The sequence below is a fragment of the Orbicella franksi genome, chromosome 2 (genome assembly GCF_964199315.1).
Source record: "Orbicella franksi chromosome 2, jaOrbFran1.1, whole genome shotgun sequence".
NCBI lineage: Eukaryota > Metazoa > Cnidaria > Anthozoa > Scleractinia > Merulinidae > Orbicella > Orbicella franksi.
This window is the reverse complement of record NC_138146.1, coordinates 15272501-15291311: the sequence shown is the minus strand read 5'-3', so window position 1 is coordinate 15291311 and position 18811 is coordinate 15272501. Positions and strand designations below refer to the sequence as shown.

General features: G+C 36.5%; 1 protein-coding gene and 1 long non-coding RNA gene across 4 annotated transcripts in view; both read right to left on the bottom strand.

Moving 5' to 3' along the window:
• Positions 1 to 18811, bottom strand: part of LOC145478198 (uncharacterized) — a 40741-nt gene that overhangs the window by 6473 nt on the left and 15457 nt on the right. The window lies entirely within an intron of this gene.
• On the bottom strand, positions 10432 to 18801 carry LOC145478195 (uncharacterized). 3 transcript variants are annotated; one of them, XR_014048203.1, is made up of 7 exons: positions 18247 to 18801; positions 12676 to 16889; positions 12313 to 12407; positions 12080 to 12162; positions 11880 to 11955; positions 11677 to 11758; positions 10432 to 11547 (listed from the first exon to the last, which is right to left on the bottom strand). It is a non-coding gene; the product is annotated as an uncharacterized LOC145478195 (long non-coding RNA). The 3 variants fall into 3 exon arrangements; XR_014048204.1 differs by having other exon boundaries at positions 12080 to 12407; positions 12676 to 12765; positions 13178 to 16889; XR_014048202.1 differs by having other exon boundaries at positions 12080 to 12407.

Genomic DNA, 18811 nt, shown 5'->3' with positions numbered 1-18811 from the left:
GATGTGAAGGAGATCGTGCTTGACTTTCACAACTCTTGCTATGCAGTATGTGAAAGTTTGTAAATCTGGACGATTAATTATGACATCTTAATCTTAGTAGGTCATTTCTTGGCAGTCTCGCCTCCTTCGCCGAATTCTTAAATGAAGAGAAATCGTCGTTACTAAAGCCTGTAGAATAATTAAAACAAACGAAAACCGTGGAACACGCTGATTTCATAAATGCTGCAATCTATTCCTTTTCATCGAAACATGAATTTAAGCTAAAGCTTGAGCATTTTCACACATCGCGGTGGACACGTTTTCGACACAGTCTGTGTGTTCTTCTGTCGAGTTCTAGAGATATTTAATGCGTGCCAGTACAGAATTTATAAGTTAGATTTCTGCTACAATTTCCACATCTTTCGATTTTCGCGATCTGGTAAAGGAGAGGCTGATGTGTATCGTTTTATGTCCAAACATACTTCAGATCACAATGTGCTTTTTTGTCTCGATCCTTTGTCACACCTCGCCATCGATGCGTCATCATGCATGAAGTTGATGCATACAACGACAGATTTTAAGTGACACCACGATTTGACACTACTTTGAGAAATAACAGTTAATGTAAGTCTTGGAACGCGCAGGTAAATGAATCACGGCGTTAAATATGTCACTATCAACAGAATGTGCCGCAGCATTACTATCTTTTAGATACCCTAGTTTAATATTTTAATTTAAATCCTCATTACGCTATGCATCGATTTTGTTTCATTTCTAAAAGGTCAGAATTTGAGAGCATTTCAAAATATTGAAGAATTCGTAATTTTCTAAAAAAAAAAAAAAGGCATGATTTCGAAAAAGGAATGCATAGCTATGTTGCCAACGTTGGCTTTAATCGAAATTCGTCGAAAAAAGCTGGATTTAATGAAAAACCGCGTTTCCTTTAGCATTTAAAGAAACCGGAAGTGCGCCTGATGTCTATTGGAAGTTACCCTATCAGCGCGTGCGCAATTTACACTACCAGCGCACGTCGGTAAGATCAAACAACGCCACGCGGAGTTAGTTTTTCTCTTTCTATTGCTCTTGTTTTTCTGTCTTTCTCTTATTTTGTCTTTGCTTGTACTTTTTTTACTTTGCATTTTGCGAAACACAAAGAAAAACATCTAAAATGTATGCGCATTTGCAAGTTTTTGGGTTGTTGTTATTCTCCGTGCTCAGGGTGACGTAAGCGACCGGAAGTGAAGTTTCACCTCCTTAGCAACTCGCGCGAGCGCGCGCATGAATCGGTTAATGGGCCCTTAAACGTGGACAAAGTTCGTCACACCTCGCTCGTCTGAAACGCGCATTGTTCACGTGCAGAAAGAAAACGTTCCATCTCTAGATCTGATCTTGTATGGTTTTTCTGATTTGAAGTAGCAACTTTGCATATAAGATATACTAATTAGGAAAGAGTATTAGGTAGGTGACGTTAAACATCACCTGGGACGAGTTGTTTGAAAGCCGGTTACGGCTAACCTGGGATTAAAAGTTAGCCAAAGCATTATTTTTTCTTACATAGAAATGTTTTTCATTGCTTATGTTTTGTGAAGTCTGAGATTATTCAAACTAAAACCTGAAGGACAAACAATGTAAACAGAAAACCTCAAAGCAAAGTTGCAAAACTGAAATCAAAATTCTTGCTAATCCTGGGTTAGCTTAATCGGACTTTGAACAACCCGGTCCTGACCTGCGATTGGTTAATCTGGAATTATGCGACAATGGCATTTTTCCCGAAGCAATTCACAGTTAAAATTATCCACTGTTTTAGTTAGCAGTGAACTAAAGAAATAGAACGCAAATAATTTTAAGAGTTGTTATCATAAACATCATTTTCGGCTTCGGCCTGTATATGTAAGGGAAACAAAAGCAGAAATGAATTATTGAGTTGTTGCTTTTTCATAAAATAGCCGTTGGACATATATGGAGACCATGGGCGCTTTCCATTGGACGAAAAATTCCGGTTTTAATTTCCGGAAATGGAACAGCATTATCCGGTATTTCCAGCAGGGGACAACCTCGCGAGGGATACCCAAATGTTCGGAAATTTCTTACTGGGAATTTCCGTTCCATTTAATTTATTCCCGGAATTTCTGGAGGAGAGAGAGGTGTGCTTCCTATTCGACCAAAAATTCCGGTTTCAATAACCGTAATTTCCTCTGGAATTTCTGGGAAAAAAGAGGACAACTTCGCGAGGTTTACCCAAATTTTCGAAAATCTGTTACGGGAAATTTCCGTTCCATCTGACATCTGGAAATTTCCCGGAAAAGTTACACAAAAATCTATCCGAAAGTTAATGAATTTCCGAATGCCAACCATTCCAACGAAAATTCCGAAATTTCTGGGAGGAAAATTAAAGGGAACGGAAATTTCCGATAAGAATTATATCCGTAAATTAGTATCGGAAATTTTGGAAATGCTGTTTCTCTCTGGATATTGAAATTAGAATTTTTCATCGAATGGGAAGTGGCCAAGAATCATTTTTCATATTTTTCAGAAACTTTCCATACCAATTATCTCCGTTTCCAATTTTTGTTTAAATGGAAATTGTTTTAACGCATGATTACGTCTCATGCTCAAAATTCACCAGCAAGCCTCGTGTGCAAGAAATTTTCTCAAGCCTCTGATACGTTCGTGTTTTTGGGTGCTTACCATGTAGCCAAAAAATCTGAAACTTTCGGTTGAAAGTCAAATGGAACAGTAATTTTCCAGAAAATCCGTTCGGAAATTGTAGAGTTCTTCAGAGGTAGTCTTCATTTCCGTTCAAAACGTTAAGGCTGAAATTTCCTTAGCGTTTGCTTCATTTTTCAATTTCCAGTCTCTCATCAGTCGAAAACAATTACGGAAAATTGATTGTAAATAAGCGCCATCTCGTTCAGTTGGTTTGCTGATTTTGGCAAAGCGCTTACAACTATTCAGCGGTCATCCCAACCGGTTTATTCTGACAAATGGTAAGCACCCTTTGTACGATGGTGTTCTTTTAATCTCTGCTGCTTTGGGAATTTGTCCATAAAGTTTTGGAATTTGCGTTTTCAAAGTGATGCCTCAGTGGTGAAATGTCGCTATGCGCGCGTGCTTTCAATACATGTGACCAGTCCCTAGCCTTTTTACATATTCATGCAAACTTAATGTATTCAAAATTTGTTGCACGTGTGAAACTTTTCCTTCGTGAAGCCACGTTTTGCTGCAAGAGTCGCCGAGGATTATGAATCTTAGAAAACGTTTTCTGGTGAATACAGACTTGGAAAGGTCGAGAGACTTACAGGAACAATCGCTTTACGGTCTGTCTGGGAAAACCCGGGTGACATGAGGCAAACCTGAGGTAAGTTACATGAACAACTCTATCTTCAAACATTTAGGATCAGTGCAAGCAAAATCCTTTGTCTTCCTCTTGAGCTTAAAATGTTGTCTTTCATACTGCCGTTCAGTGGCGTATATTGTTCCTTACGAACTTGAGAAACTTATTTGGATATGTTTTAAATTCGACGTGTTCTTGAACAACTTTCACAATTGCGTTCTTCACTTGTTCTGAATACCCTGCCAATCATTCTTGAAATCAAAATCGCTGTAAAAAGTAGATCTAATATTCTGGATTTGTTGATAAATGCGGCTCAATGGTTAAAATTTGGTTTACAATTTAAATTTTTTTTAGCCATTCAAAAATTTGTCTTAAATTTTTTCCTTTTTGACAGTTCCTGCGCGATTGCACAGACGATGGAACAAAAGACTGGAGGAGGACTTCTCTGCATCTGAACCAGGTAAGTTTGTGCACATTGATTCCTATTTTTTAAATGAATCCTTCAGAATAAAGGATCCTTGGATTCCTTAGCTTTGAATCAATTGAGACAGGCCAAGAATGCAAAATAGTACCTCTGTTTACCTGGCGCAATCTTTTTTCTCGTGGTGAAATATACCCTAACTTGCTGAAAATTTATCTATTCCATAATGTTCGCCTGCTAGTAATATGTATTGAAGTTCTAACTGACTTGAAACATTCATACGGTTAGTCAATTGTCGATCATCAGCCTTTCATTTCCTATATTTAGCCTAAGCATTTCGTCTCTACAATAGAGCAAGAAAGCAGTTGTTCATTTATTTTACTTTTGATTTTTCCGACAGCTCCTGGATGATTTCACAGACGATAGGAACAACTTGCAAACGACTAGAAATAACCTCTATATATCATGGCAAATGGTGAGTAACGTTTTCCATTTCATTTTGAATAAAATATACTTTTGTACAAATGATGAAACGTTTTTTTGTGGATTTGGCAAGCCTTTCAGCCCTCAAATCACCCTGGGCGAAGTAACTTGTGTAAATTCTCCTCTGCAAGTGTTATTTGGCAGAATGCTGGTAAGGATGGGATAATTTTCGGCTATACACGGAGGATGTAGCAAAACTATCCCTCAATTAAGCAGACACTTAGGGGGATAAGATCATTTCTCGTTAGTAAGTCCGTGTAGGAGTTTTGTAGCCTGAACAAATAGAATCATCGGCATAGCTTGGACATCTTATGGTATAACTGTATGCCTGATGCACGGGTTAATATTTATTTTTTCCCGGAGCGGATGTTGTAGATGGGTAATATATTGGATTGTGATGAACAGTTAATAATTTTCCGTATCATGCAATATATCAAACACGAAAGACTATGTTTGACCACATTTCCAAACACCGAGAAGAGCGTTGAAAATACGACGCGTAGCTGAGTATGTTTGACGAACTTCGAGGTGGTTGGCGATGATGTGGTCAAACACTGTCTTGAGTATTTGATATATCTTCTCAATCGAACCCAAACGAAGGAGAAAACAGAGGAATAAAATCGAGAGAAATAAAACAGCGAAAACAGAAATAAAATCGTCAAAATAACATTTCGAGTAGTCGTTATGTGGTTGTACAAACTGTTCTTATGGTGTTTACGGGCTGTCTTATGCGATTTGCTTTTGTTTCAGGTTTAAAGATATTTACAAGAGGCTTACTGACGGAGTCACTAACAAGAGAGCAAAGACGATTGTGATAAGATGTCTTTAGTTTCGAGCTGTGACTGATTTTGGAGATAAACTTTTTCAAAATTGTTTTCGATGAAAATTTCCGCGTTCTTGACGAAATTAAACATCCAAGATGAGAGATTTTCGACGTTAGATGAGTCAACTACGCATTTCAATTGCAAAACGTTTGAAAATAAAACAAAGTTTTTTGGCGGGAAAATAGTCTTGGAGTAAACATTTGCTTTTTTAAAAAATGCGACCGGGAAAAATTCGGAAAAAAACTAAGTCTTTTGGCGGGAAAATTTTTCTTGGTTAATGCTTGGTTGCGCTTTTAAAAGGGACCGGAAAAAAAACTAAGTCTTTTGGCGGGAAAATTGTCCTTAGAAAAAAAAAAGTCTGCGCTTTTGAATTGTGTCATGTTTTGAGTCAAAAATATACTAAGTCTTTTGGCGGGAAAAATCTTTCACTGTGTAATGGATTTCTCCCATCAAAAGTCAAAGTATATGTTTGATTTCTGGCTAGACTCTGTTCAAAAGCGCAGAATTTTTTTCTTTTTGGCAACCCTACATAGTCAAAAAATAGTAAAAGAGATAGCCTACATTCCGACTAGTTTCCAGGCCCCTTTTAAAAGCGCGATTTTTTATTTATTTATTTGCTTATTCAGTAAAGTCAAAAAGACAAGAGACAGTTAAAGTTGTGAATACTTTATTGATTGCTTTGTTTCATCTACTTAATTTACAACTGATTAAAGTAAACACTAAACTTATTTGCAACACTCAATTACAAGCAATGATTATACAACACTTTCAAAACTGCAAGGTCGAGAAAGCACGATTACCGAAGTCAAATATAAATGAACACTGAGATAAATACTAAGTCAAAATGTGGAAAACCATTAACAAATTGCTGGGTCTTCAAACGATCGATTATTAAGTCTAATGACAGCCGTGTATAGATGAATAAGTAATTTGGAAGTTTGAAAACAAAAATTAAAGCTTTCTGAATATTTTCTGGCAAAAACGAGTATTAAAAAACTGATTGTTGATGAAACATTTCATTTGATTAACAGACGATGCGATTACAAGCTCTGGCTTATTCTGTCAAGATTTTCACAATAGTTTCTGATAAATCTCGTAAAATAAAAACTAAAATAATCACAGAATAAATCATTGCCACTACAAAATAACACAACAGAGCATGCAAGCAGCACATGTGTTTACATGTCCTGATTGCATGCTGCATCACATTATTTTGTAGCGCCACTGATTTGTTCTGTGATAACACTGGAAAAAAATTTCGCAAGCTATTTCGCAGAATTTTCCACGTATTCGCTTCATTTTTTGAACCTCAGCAAAAAATTTGAAAGACAGCAAAAGCGTAGGAAGAAGTTTCTTCTAAAACGCTTACAGCTCAACTTTAAACTCAAGTCTTAACTTTGCGCTATTGATTTTAAATATCAGACTATTGGATACTAAATCATTTGAAAGCAACAATAGTAGAGTTCCCTGAGCTGTTCCAGTGCTTTTGCTTTTGTTTTGCTCTGATTGTTTCACTCTGACAACTAAATTTTCACTATTATTCAATTCAGTTTCACAAATTTTGCGAAATCAACTCTATTCAACAATTTCTAGATCACGATAATCTTTGAAACATTCTCTCGGATGTGGGAAAAATACTAGCTGAATAAACCTCACACTATCTTGTCTTGTTCTCCTCAGTTCTTCAAAAGTCCTTGTCTTCTCTCTTCTGAATTTTGATCCAAATCATCCGGCAAACGTCGATGAGCACACCGGAGAAATACAAAGGAACGTGCACGTGTTAAAAGACAACAAACGTTACAAGGCTATGATAAAAACTGTTTGCTCACGGAGCCCAAGTGAAGCTTCTCAAAAGAAGCGCCGGTTTAAAAACTATTTCGGCGTATTCGTTCATATTTTCGTACCTGCAGTCACGAATTAAGGTAATAGCAAATTTAAAAGGTGAAACTGAAACGTTTGCTTCAGGATAAATATCACCCACAACATCGCACATTAACAAAAATATATTTCTTTAAATACTAGTGTTGAATCAAGGTAATATTCCCACGCAAGGTGATGATTTTATTTCTTCTCTCAACCTTTCTACTCGACAACAAACAAATATTTTAAGAAGGAATAAGATGTTGATCAGTCCAAGGGCCGACAAAATTAAAATGACAAACGAGGCGCAAAAAGTAATTCAGAAATTAAAATATAATTATTGACAGGTACATGTATCACCATTAGCTATTGTTAAATGATTTACATTTTCATCAGGTGTCTGTTTGATGTTTATATTCTCATGAAAATAAAGCTGTTTAAAGCTAGAGAAAATAACGTGATGAAAATGACAAATTTTGGACGATATTGAAATTCTTCATATAAACACCACATTTCTTCGAATAGTATAGAGTTTTTAAAATTGCCTAAGAAGCCGTTACTAGAGTTACGTTACTGAATGATCAAACAATCATGAAAACCGATGGATTTCAAAACAACTACAATACTAATCATTTAGCCGTCAACTGTAGTTCACGAGAGAGAGCGGTCAGTTCATCCTCGAAGAAAAAGTATTGAAATTACTTTTTGCTCGATATAAATAGCGAAAGAATGACAAATTCTGCAAAGAAAAGCAAATTCCGCTTCAAAATTAATTTATAGGCCTCATTGTTTTCAAGTATTTCATCATATGTTGTTTTTGGCTTTTATCAAAGAGCAAGAATAAATCACTAATGCAACTACACCAGGCTATTTGCCTTTCACAAAGAGTGGATAAAATAGTAACTTCCAAGCAATGGCACTAACTTATGATTGCCAAGGTGTTTGAAGTTAAAAGTTGGTCTCCAAATTTTTTTCGGATTTTTCAAAAATTCAAATAGCAGACAATTTTTTGTCCACATTCCGATCATACCACTGTGACTTCCAAATTGTCGATGCAGAAAATTAACACACGCACGGTAAATACCACATGCCTGCGTGATAATAACGGAAAAAAAAGAAGCTCACGCAGTAATTTGCAATGTCTAACCCTTGAGAGATTGCAAAAAAATAAATAAATTTCACCCGATTACAAACTTGACGTTGTCCATCTGTACGCACGCACAATACTTTTGGTTGTCCATGACTAAACTTTTTTGACGTGCGTGTTAGCTGACAAACCAAGTGAGGTGCTAATAGAAAGCTAATTTTAAAGCATTGTCTAGGGTTCGTTGATTGATGCAACTTTGGGATAAAAGTGAAAAGAGAAAACAATCACTGTTTGGTTGATGCAACAGTGAATGATTCACCTGACAAGCGTAGTTTTCAATCCATTTCTTGATTAAATTTTTACTTAGAAGCCTCGGGCATAGAAGATTGGACATAATTCCGATAGACACAAATTTGAGTGCAGTGCATATTTACATTTGCACCGATTTTGAAAGCAAAGATGTTGCCAAAAAGAAACAAATCAAGACCACTGTCGACTATTTGCTTCAAATTTAAATGGCTGATTATGATTAGTACCAGTACTTTTTTTTTAGAGGAAAAGGTATCTAAATTTAGGATTGAAAAGTCTAAGGGGAGGGGAGGCAGGGGAGCAGAGGGGCTAGCTTATAATGCCTTTGCAAACTTGAAAAATTATTACTGAACTTAAAAAGTGTCATGAAATAATCACTGACGTTTATGAAAGCCATTAAGGAAATTTTTGGTTGCAACGTTTTGTTCACAGAACTTGACGTTTTCATGCTAACCAAGTATTGACATGCACATCCAAATTATGACTTTTACTGTTTACTTTTCCACTTTCAAGTTTCTTGCAATTTCTTGTTTTCGTTCAATTCTGAACCCCTTTATAAATTATTTATAGAGTCATGAAACATCACTAAATCCATGATAGACTGGATCCAAGATGGTGGATTTTCAGAATAAGAATCAACCCCTTCCTCTTCCATTCCGAGTGACATTTATCTGGACAGCAAAGCCAGGTGTGAATAAACTTTTAAAACAAGTCCTTTCTTATCAAATACTTGTTAACAAATAAAAAAAGGTCAGTTCTGTGTTTTATCAAGGTTTTGAAGACGGCTTTGAGCGCACTTTCTTGCAGTTTTATAAATCATAGTTGGACATTTTTAATATAATAGGCTTTTGTTTGCCCCAGCAGATGCATTATAGTATGAAAACCATCATGATAACCGTAGGATACGGCAAGGACTTATCCACTCACATATATTTGACCATTCAATGCATTGGCCGGGGTGTGTTACCCTCTGTTGATTTTTTCCCACCCTCATAAGGGGGTAGAAGGATAACATGCTGATAGGATCACTTACACCTGTCACTTTGAAAATACACCCCCGGTAAATGCAACCTTGTTAAGTATCCCACTCAGGATAACATTGAAAAGAGACAGGGCCTTAAGATTTTGATGGGTCCTTATAACCACTCTTAATCACTTGGTGCTACAATCATGGTATCAAAACACTGCCCAATCATTAGTGAACACATTGTTATCATTTTCGTGACGCAATAGGTTACTATAGCAACAGTATGACCTCCTAAAAACACCCTTAATTACAGCTTTAGGGGCTTATAATTCAAAAATGGTGCGGTGAACTTTTTTTATATTATCAACTTTTGTTAAGCAAAGTTTAAAAAATTCTGTAGGTAGGGTTCAGAGCCACCTTAAATTTTCGAAAATCTATACCTGTTTCATTCACCTTTTTCTCGAAGACTCTTGATCCTTCGGTCCCCAAAAATGGCAACGAGTAAGTCAACAACACAAACTAGTTTTTTGATAGTTAAGCTGATGTATGTGCCATTGCCATGGCATCATGAATAAATATAAACAGGCCTTTAAAATGGGTTTTGCTTATTTGCAGAAAATCTAGTCATTAGAATTTCTTCATAATTTGCATGCAACAAGCTTGTAACGATGCTCACAAGTTAACACTCTTTTAACAATAATTTAACAGAGAGATCTTTAATTATCCCTTCTTGAAAGCTTTTCTGCATTCAATCGCAATTTTTTGACTTACTACACATGCGCTGCATTTAACTGGGTTCTTTCGGTAACAAACAAAAATCTGAGAATTGCTTGGTTCATTGAGTCGTTACCTTTTCTAACATACCTTTGTAATAAAAGACTAAGACCATCAATGCACTGTGTTCAGTTATGAAGGAAAATAGCACAGATAACGCAGGCATTGACCAAATAAAATGATCATATATCGATGCCATGTTTGATTTAAGTAATCCTTGCGCATGCGCTGAATTACATTAGCAAGAGCGCACATGAGAATTGTGTTCGGCCACCTTAAAGGTGTTTTAGGAGGTCATACTGTTGCTATGATAACCTATTGCGTCACGAAAATGATAACGACGTGTTCACCAATATTTATTTATTATTGGGCAAATTTTTGATACCATGATTGTAGCGTCAAGTGATAAAGAGTGGTTACCGGTATAACGACCCATCAAAATCTAAGTGTTGGAAACTGCTTCGAGCCACCTTAAGGGGACTATTAGAGCTGTTCTAGAGGTTTTAAAGCATTTCGCCAAGCTTGCAAATTTAGGTGCCACACAAACTATGACAGGAAAACAGCCCGGAAAATGCAAATACAATTTAGTTATACATGTTGATTCAGTCTTAAAATAAACAAAGACATGTTGATGTAGCCATTCTTAGAAAACACACTAAAGCCACTAAATATGAACCTAAAAGTCGACACTTCCGATTGTGCATATTGTGCTTACATGTACCTCAAATTATTCTCATAAGTTTTTGTAACACATATCTTTTCCCCAAGTTAATGTAATTTTCTTTGCAAATGTGTATTAAGTGTCGAGAGTAAATAAAGCATTGTTGTTGTTGTTGGAAATTTTACAATTTACAGGTTGAGAATGTTTTTTTGGTTGTTGTTAGTGTTGTTGTTGTTTTTTTTAAACTTTTATGAGGTCATCGTCTTACTTCTTCTTGCAATGTTCAGTATAATTATATTACTAAGGCAACAGTAGCTTCAACAACTTGAAATTAAAATGCTTTAATTTGTTACAGTGGAACCCTGTTACTATGGACACCAAAGGGACATGATAAAATGTCTGCATTATCCGGGTGTCCGTATTAAGTGGGCTAATTTAAGAGAAAATATATGAGCTTTTTGGTCGTTGGGACAAAGAAAACTGTACGTTATAAGCGGGTGTCTGTATTAACTGGGTGTCCGTAGAGTGGGGTTTCACTGTATTTATAGATATAATTGGTGACTTTGTGCTTTGTTTTTCTCTTGTCCTCCATTACGTTTGGTATCCCTATAGCACATTAATCATAATAATGATGACTGCTGACATTATAATACTACTACAAGAAGCAACACACAAAAAAAGGACTTTTAGCAAGACAAACACCATAGGTCAACTTTTAATTCCAACACTGACCTGACAGGCCAAGATGATTTAACTTGCAGAATTTCCTCTAACTTACCTTAAAGCAGATCTTTGTTGATGGTTTCTTCTTCTCAGATCTCATATCAAGGTCTTTGATGATACGTCATCTGAAACTGAGGAAAACAAAACAATGAGAAAATGAGAAAAAAGAAAACTAAGGCAATGGAACAACTGGTCTGGTCATACTATGACCACAGGACAAGATGTTTTGATTTGTGGAATTTCCTCTAACTTACCTGAGGCAAAGCAGATGTTAATGTTGTTGGTTTCTTCTTCTCAGATCTCATATCAAGGTCTTTTATGATAAGTCACCTTAAACTGAGAAAAAAAAAAAAACATGCTGAAATGAGAAAAAAGAAAAGGCAATGGAACAACTAGTCTGGTCATACTATGACCACAGGACAAGATGTTTTAACTTGCAGAATTTCCTCTAATTTACCTTAAAGCAGATCTTTGTTGGTGGTTTCTTCTTCTCAGATCTCATATCAAAGTCTTTGATGATAAGTCATCTGAAACTGAGGAAAAACAACAATAAGGAAATGAGAAAAAAGAAAAGGCAATGGAACAACTGGTCTGGTCATACATGTACTATGACCACAGGACAAGAAGTCTCAACTTGCAGAATTTCCTCTAACTTACCTAATAATGCAGATCTTTGTTGGTGTTTAAATTCTTCTTGTCAAATCTCAGATCATAGGTTCTTAATGATATGTCATCTGAAACTGAGAAAAAAAAAAGCTGTCATGAGAAAAAAAAAACAACAACAACAATGGAGCAACTGGTCTGGTCATATACTATGACCACAGGCCAAGAAGTTTTAACTTGCAGAATTAGTTTAACACAGGCAATAAGAAGAATTTCCTCTAACTTACCTTAATGCAGATCTTTGTTGGTGTTTTCTTCTCTCCAAATCTCAAATCAAGGTTCTTCACGACATGTCATCCGAAAAAATTGGGAAAAAACAATGCTGAAATGAGAAAAAAAAAGCATTGGTACAACTGGTCTGGTCATGCTTGTTCACTTATATGTTTTACAATATGTATGAGTATGTATACGGTCGGGGACTATTGAATAACATGCACATGCATTCAGAAGTGAGACCATTTAAAAGCAATCATGATGGTGAGAGGAATTAACTGCAGGGCTTGTCCACTATCAATCCAAGACAAGTGTTAATCAGCCTTTCACCAAACACAGTCCAAGAAGTTTAACTTGTGGAATTTCCTCTTGCTTACCTTAATGCAAATCATTGTTCAGTGATTTCCCCTCAAGTGCCAAATCTCAAATCAAGGCTCTTCAACGTACATTGTATGTCCGACCTGAAACTAAGAAATTACCAGAAATTGTGAGAAAAAATTAGTAAGACGGAGCAACTGGACTGGTCCTTTAGTCATTCAGGCCAATCGCGTTAGTAGTGGACTCTTGATGAGCAACATGCATGCACATTCATTTAAAGTGAGAAGATTAAGCAATCATGATGGTGCATTGAATATCCTATGAGTACAACATCCACATGACATTAATTTTTGAAGACATTGTCATCATTCCACCACTTCTATTAATAGATTCCATGTTGCTGTGCGTCTATTCAGTAGTACTGTTCATTTACATATAGATCACAGATGAGGTCAAAATGTTGTAAGAACAAAAGGGTGGTACACAAAGTGATGGCTTGTCACTGAAGTTCCATAATTTCTTCTATCAATAAAGTTTATTATTGGGTTTTCTTCTGCTTACCTTCACTCTTTTCCTTCACTGATGGTTTTTTCTTGATACATCTTAATAAGATTCTGTAACCATACTTCTCCTGAAATTCATAAAGAAAATATATCATCTGCAACCTTCTGGATACAATGTAAATATACCCGGACATGATGATTCATTAAAAAAATTACAGGTACAATGATCTTGAAGTGTTTTAATAATTCAGCCACATAAAATTTTCTCTCAGACATTTACTAGCAATTTCTGCTGTGTGACATCACTGGCAATCTAGTGACATCATACAGTAAGTCAAAATTTATCAGAAATGACTCCATATCTCAAAATATATCTTATAGTAATTGTTTGCTTAATGTAAAACGATTCATGACAAACACATCAGTCATTAACAAACAACAGACTCAGGGCTCGACACTAACTTTTCAACTTAGTAGCCTAGTGACTAGTGACAACTTAGATGTTATAACTAGCCAAAAAATTTTTTACTAGCCAAGCCTTGATGTTGGCAAGGTCCAATAACAGCAGAATTACCAGCAAGACTTGAAAACTATAAAACGCAAGCGATTCTCTTTAATACATTAATTGTTGGTAATTGCATCGTACTTAAACCAGTTCCAATAATAAAACAAGATATATTATATTTTATAAATCAATGTGAAAAATGGAAAAGAGCACATTAGCATTTAGACTTACACTTTCTTTCTTTTCAGAACTCTCATTTTTTGGCTTTTTCTTTTTTACTGCTGGTAAAAACCCTTTTATATCCATTATGGAATTTTAAGAAAAACAAAACAATGGAATTTTGCATGTAAAACCTCTTGACTAGTTGACATATTAAGTCAGCACACCTTGTGTCATGCTTGACTGGCAACTTTAAACTCTATGGCGAACCAATTTATCACCAAATTGCACCAGTTTTAATTTTTGTAATTGCCTCATGTTTTCCTCGCATCAGATCTCTCAGGCCAACAGATCACAAAGAAAAATCCAGTGATTTTCCCAAAAAAACTTTCAGGACTCTGTTTTTCTTTGAGACTTCCTTGGAAAAATAGTGAGACCCCAAGATGTCCTGGTATTAAAACTGCCGAGACTTCTTCAGTCTCTTCACAGACAGGAGCTGTAGAATTTAAACTGTTTCAAAAGCTGTGTTAGTGAAATTCAACTGCTAATAAATGTCGAAGGAAATAAATCTTTCTCATGTAATTATTTCTGCAGTGGTAAGTTTTGTCAGTATGGACACAATGACAAATCACCTATGTGTTGTTAGGCTAAATGAAATGTTCTCCCTTTACAGTTCTGCACGATTTTGCGAATGATTTTGTCAGGATGCTCATGTTTTGTTCCACTAATTTTGTAACAAAAAAAAGAACACTGTTGTGTGCTTAAATGCTGTCTTGTTTGTCAAATATTTCTTTCAATATAATGACATGTTCAGTTTTTATACCCTTTCAAGTACCATGTAGTGAAAAGTAAACATGATACAATGTACGTCCACAATGAAATTCTGACCTTGTTTCCGAGAAAAGTGTTTTTTTTTTTGTTTCAGCATCAATTTTTTTCCAAGAAAAGTGTTAGTGTTTGTCTTCTTTGAGGAAGACAGAAACTTAAGTTTGGCCAATTTCATTTTGTTTACTAGCCAAAGTGGCTAGTGGAAATCAAAAACCTACTGGCCAAAACTAAATTTCTACTAGTCTGTGGCTAATTGGCTACCATTAGTGTTGAGCCCTGAGACTGATACCTCAGTTAGCTACAAACTTGATTAGCTAGTGAATGTTGCTAATGTTTGGCCAGTGTATTTCACAACAATTGTGACAAACAGTTCCCAAAGTACTTTGAAATTCAAGAAATTTGCTACAGAATGGCATGATAATTATGTACTTGTCAATCAAAATGCAAACTTCAACTCACAAACTTTGACACAATGGTAGTACCAGGCGATGGTAAATAGCACAAAATAAAATAACTCCTTTAGCCTAGGAAGAAAAAGTCGTTGGAGAGAATAGCCAACAACTAGCTATCAAAGAGGTCATGGTTTACCTTGCCTGCAAAGTTCAGAAAACAAACTCAACGGACTTAGTGAAAGCAGGGGCCCATCATGCCACCATGGACTCCTGGTGATAGAGGGACTACTACTAGGGATACCTCCTCTCTAGAAGTTTTTTTAAGGGACAATAACTTTTTCTTTTATAAGTTTCTGATTTTACTGGGTTGTCAATCAAGGTACATAGAATAAGCGAGGTTTCAAAAGAACTTTTTTGGAATGATAACAGTTTCATTAGACGTGAGAATGGTGAATGTTTTTGTTTTTACTGCAATTTGACTGCATTTTTGGACAACAATGCCACTGCCTTCCCCAAGTCCGAAGGTGCCCGTATGCCTATGAAACTAATCAACCTTTCTTTAAGAGCCGTTTTCAATTGAATGTTCTAAAACTGAAACCAAAGTAATCACACTGGCCAATTTCAAAGGACAGAGATATTATAGTGAACCAATCAAAACTCAAAGCAAATAGAGTTTGCCAATTTTATGCTAAGTGCTAGACAATGTATGTGAGCAACTCACAATTGGTTTTGGTTTTGGTTTTGATTGGACCACAAAGAAGCACAAGTTTTTTAAGCCAATCAATTAGCGTAGTAATGAAAAGCCAAAGCTAACTAGTGCAAATTACTTTTGAAGCTCAAGTGAAAACTGCTCCAATGATAAATAGCTAACTTAACAGTAGTCACATGGACACATAGCTTGCGAGCAGGCTCACACGATGAAGCACATTAGTGCATGTGGCATAGCCACGAGTGCGAAATCGAGCAGCGAGACAAGAAAGTGAGCCTGCTCTGATCTCTGCAGTTTATTTATTTCCACCCCAGAAACCGCAGAAAAGAATTAAAGTCAATTAATTTTCACTGGAAGTATGAACTTAATGGCAGCTCAGAGTTCTCAAGAAAATTGTCAATCTTTTTCATAACAACATGTAGGCGCCATATCCGTTGTCTATAAAGTTTGGCCGAAGAAAAACTGTCAAAGCTTATGTCTACTAAGGACACACACTTGATTCCAAGTGATCTTGCTTTGGCAATCTGGTCTTTGACGTCATGCTGGTAAACGGACAAACGCCTTCGTGTTGTTTTGTTACCCGCTTGCAATCACATATGTTTGTAACATTTAACTCTGCCCATATGCAGTCGGCAACACGGCAAGTATACGTACATCTTGATTCATTTACATACTTTCAACTGCTATTTCCTGCTCTCTCTTTGGTTTGAAATTTAACCAGAAATAGACTGGAGCTTTGTTAAAACATCAGTAATATGCGCACTCAACTCTAGTTCCTCTGACTCCAGATGCGGACGACTCGTCTGTTTATTGTGTGGTAAATTAGCAACTCCATGGGGATTTAATCACTCTTCATCAAACATAATAGATTGACAGTTTTCTCGCGTTTCCCGCTTTTCGACCAACGGTATTTCACTTCACTCAGATGACGCAGAAATGAAAAAATTACAGAGATCAGGGCAGGCTCACTTTCTTGGCGCCTCTTCACCAGACTCCTTCCCACTGGATCGCTTTGCTCTTTGCCGCTTGTGCGTGTGACTTGAAGGTGAACCTGCTCGCAGGCTAATGGACATATTGTGGGTCTATTTTTATCAATAGTGCCATATTTTTAAAAAAAACTACCCTACCCAGTTCTTTTCTTTTCTTTTACTTGTAGGAATTTCTTGCCAGGATGTTTCTGTGGTAAAACAGAAAAAAAGAAACTAGATATTATGCTCAAATTGTTATCGTACTGCTAGGCCAGTCTCTGTTGAGGTTTTATGAGGATCCATGAGAAATTATGCAATCACCAGAATATGAGATTTTTGACTAGAATGTTATTATTGCAGGCACAAACAGGAGCAGATGAGATGAAAAATGCGAGGAGGAAGTGTAACAGAGTGCCTGCTATAAGAACTGGGGTTTCACATAATGCCTGCCAATTTCTTTGTAATCTGCTTTCATCAACCTAATGATTACTGTCAACGTGTTTATCGGCCAGAAACTGGCACATGTTTTGTGATACAGCTGACTTCCTGTAGAATTTAGTCAGTTTACAATGTTTCCCATAGTGAATACTTATCAAAGCATGAAAAATGTGAAAATCTCACTTTGAGACAATCATGGGGTTATTTTACAAGTAACATGGAAACATACACTACTCTCAAAAAGAGTTCAATAAGAGGGAAAAAAGGAGGAATATAACTGCAATAATTTCTGCAGGTTCTGTGGTTTCAAAATTTATTTACAAAGTTGACAGGAGAGACTGAGAGTCCAGTGAATGTGTCAACCAACTGCTGTTCTTCAATTCCATTGAATTCTTCCAATAATGAGCATGAATCGATGCATTCCCATTCAGGTCATAGTTCTTGGCACAAACAAACATCTAGTAAATTAATTGATCACTATACTATCAGAGCTGTCATGGCTGATTCTTGATTGGGTCTTAACAAAAATTTGGGTAGCAAGATTTACATGTAAATCTCTTCAAAGCCATTAGCTTGGTAATACGGCTTTCCTCTGCCACCACTGTGCGTTTTTTTTTTTTTTTTTTTTTTTTTTATAAATTATATTTGTGCTACTAATGGTATTATTAAGTTATTACTATTAAGTCTGCGGTTGCTGCAGAAGTGAACAAAAGGGAGTTCTTATAGCAGGTGTCCTTCCTCTCCCTCGTCCCTCTCATCCCAGCTCCCCCTTCCCTATCCCCCATTTTATGCCTGCTACACAGGCTCTCTTGATCTATCTTTAGCAGTTTGTGGCCAACGGGTATTATGGCTGCAAAACTTCAAGGAAATAATACTAACAAGCCCTTATGGTATAATAAGCTTCAGGCTTTAATCTTAAATTTTAATTACTTAAGCTTAATCGTCGCAAAAATATCTTGAATGCAATTCGAATTCCACCATAATACAAGCCGGAAGCAAATCATCTAGAGAAGGTTTTTAAAAGTGCTTTTCACAGTATTCGACGGCAATAACAATTTGCATTATTTTAACTTTCGATACGGCAACCAGCTCGTTTGTGAGTTTACGTGTTCGCAGTGCAGCGCTCACCTTGTTCTTCAGGTTGTGTGGTTGAAAAAACCTGAAAAAACACTACGGTGGGTGGACGGTCCACATCAGGTCTTCGAGTGCAGAATACTCGACAATTCCTTCCATGTTGACGACATTTCACGACATTATTCCTGCACTTTTTCGCATTATTTTTTTCAGTCAGTGTCCTGTAACTGGCTTGACCACGAGGAACCGAAAAATGAAATGCAAATATGAAAATCGCGCTCCACGTTTGCACTCGTTTGCACGTGCAAATTTTGCGGACTGTTTGCGCGCACGCCAATTTCGTTTCCAGATCTCTTGTTGTGGATGAGACTACTCGCGCGCACTTGAGAGTGTATCTGAGGTCTCACACCAAGTACTACCCCTCAAATTGCTAGATTTTGGTTGATCTTCCGTATGCGCACCCGATTTACCGTTAGACACCGATCACAATTATTCAACTCTATTCTGTAGAGTACAAATAAAGCGCAAGACTGAGTCGAATATCCCGTTACTTTCAGTCGGGTACCTCTTACGTCACACATACGGTTTCGACCAAACAATGACCCCCCACTGACCCCCC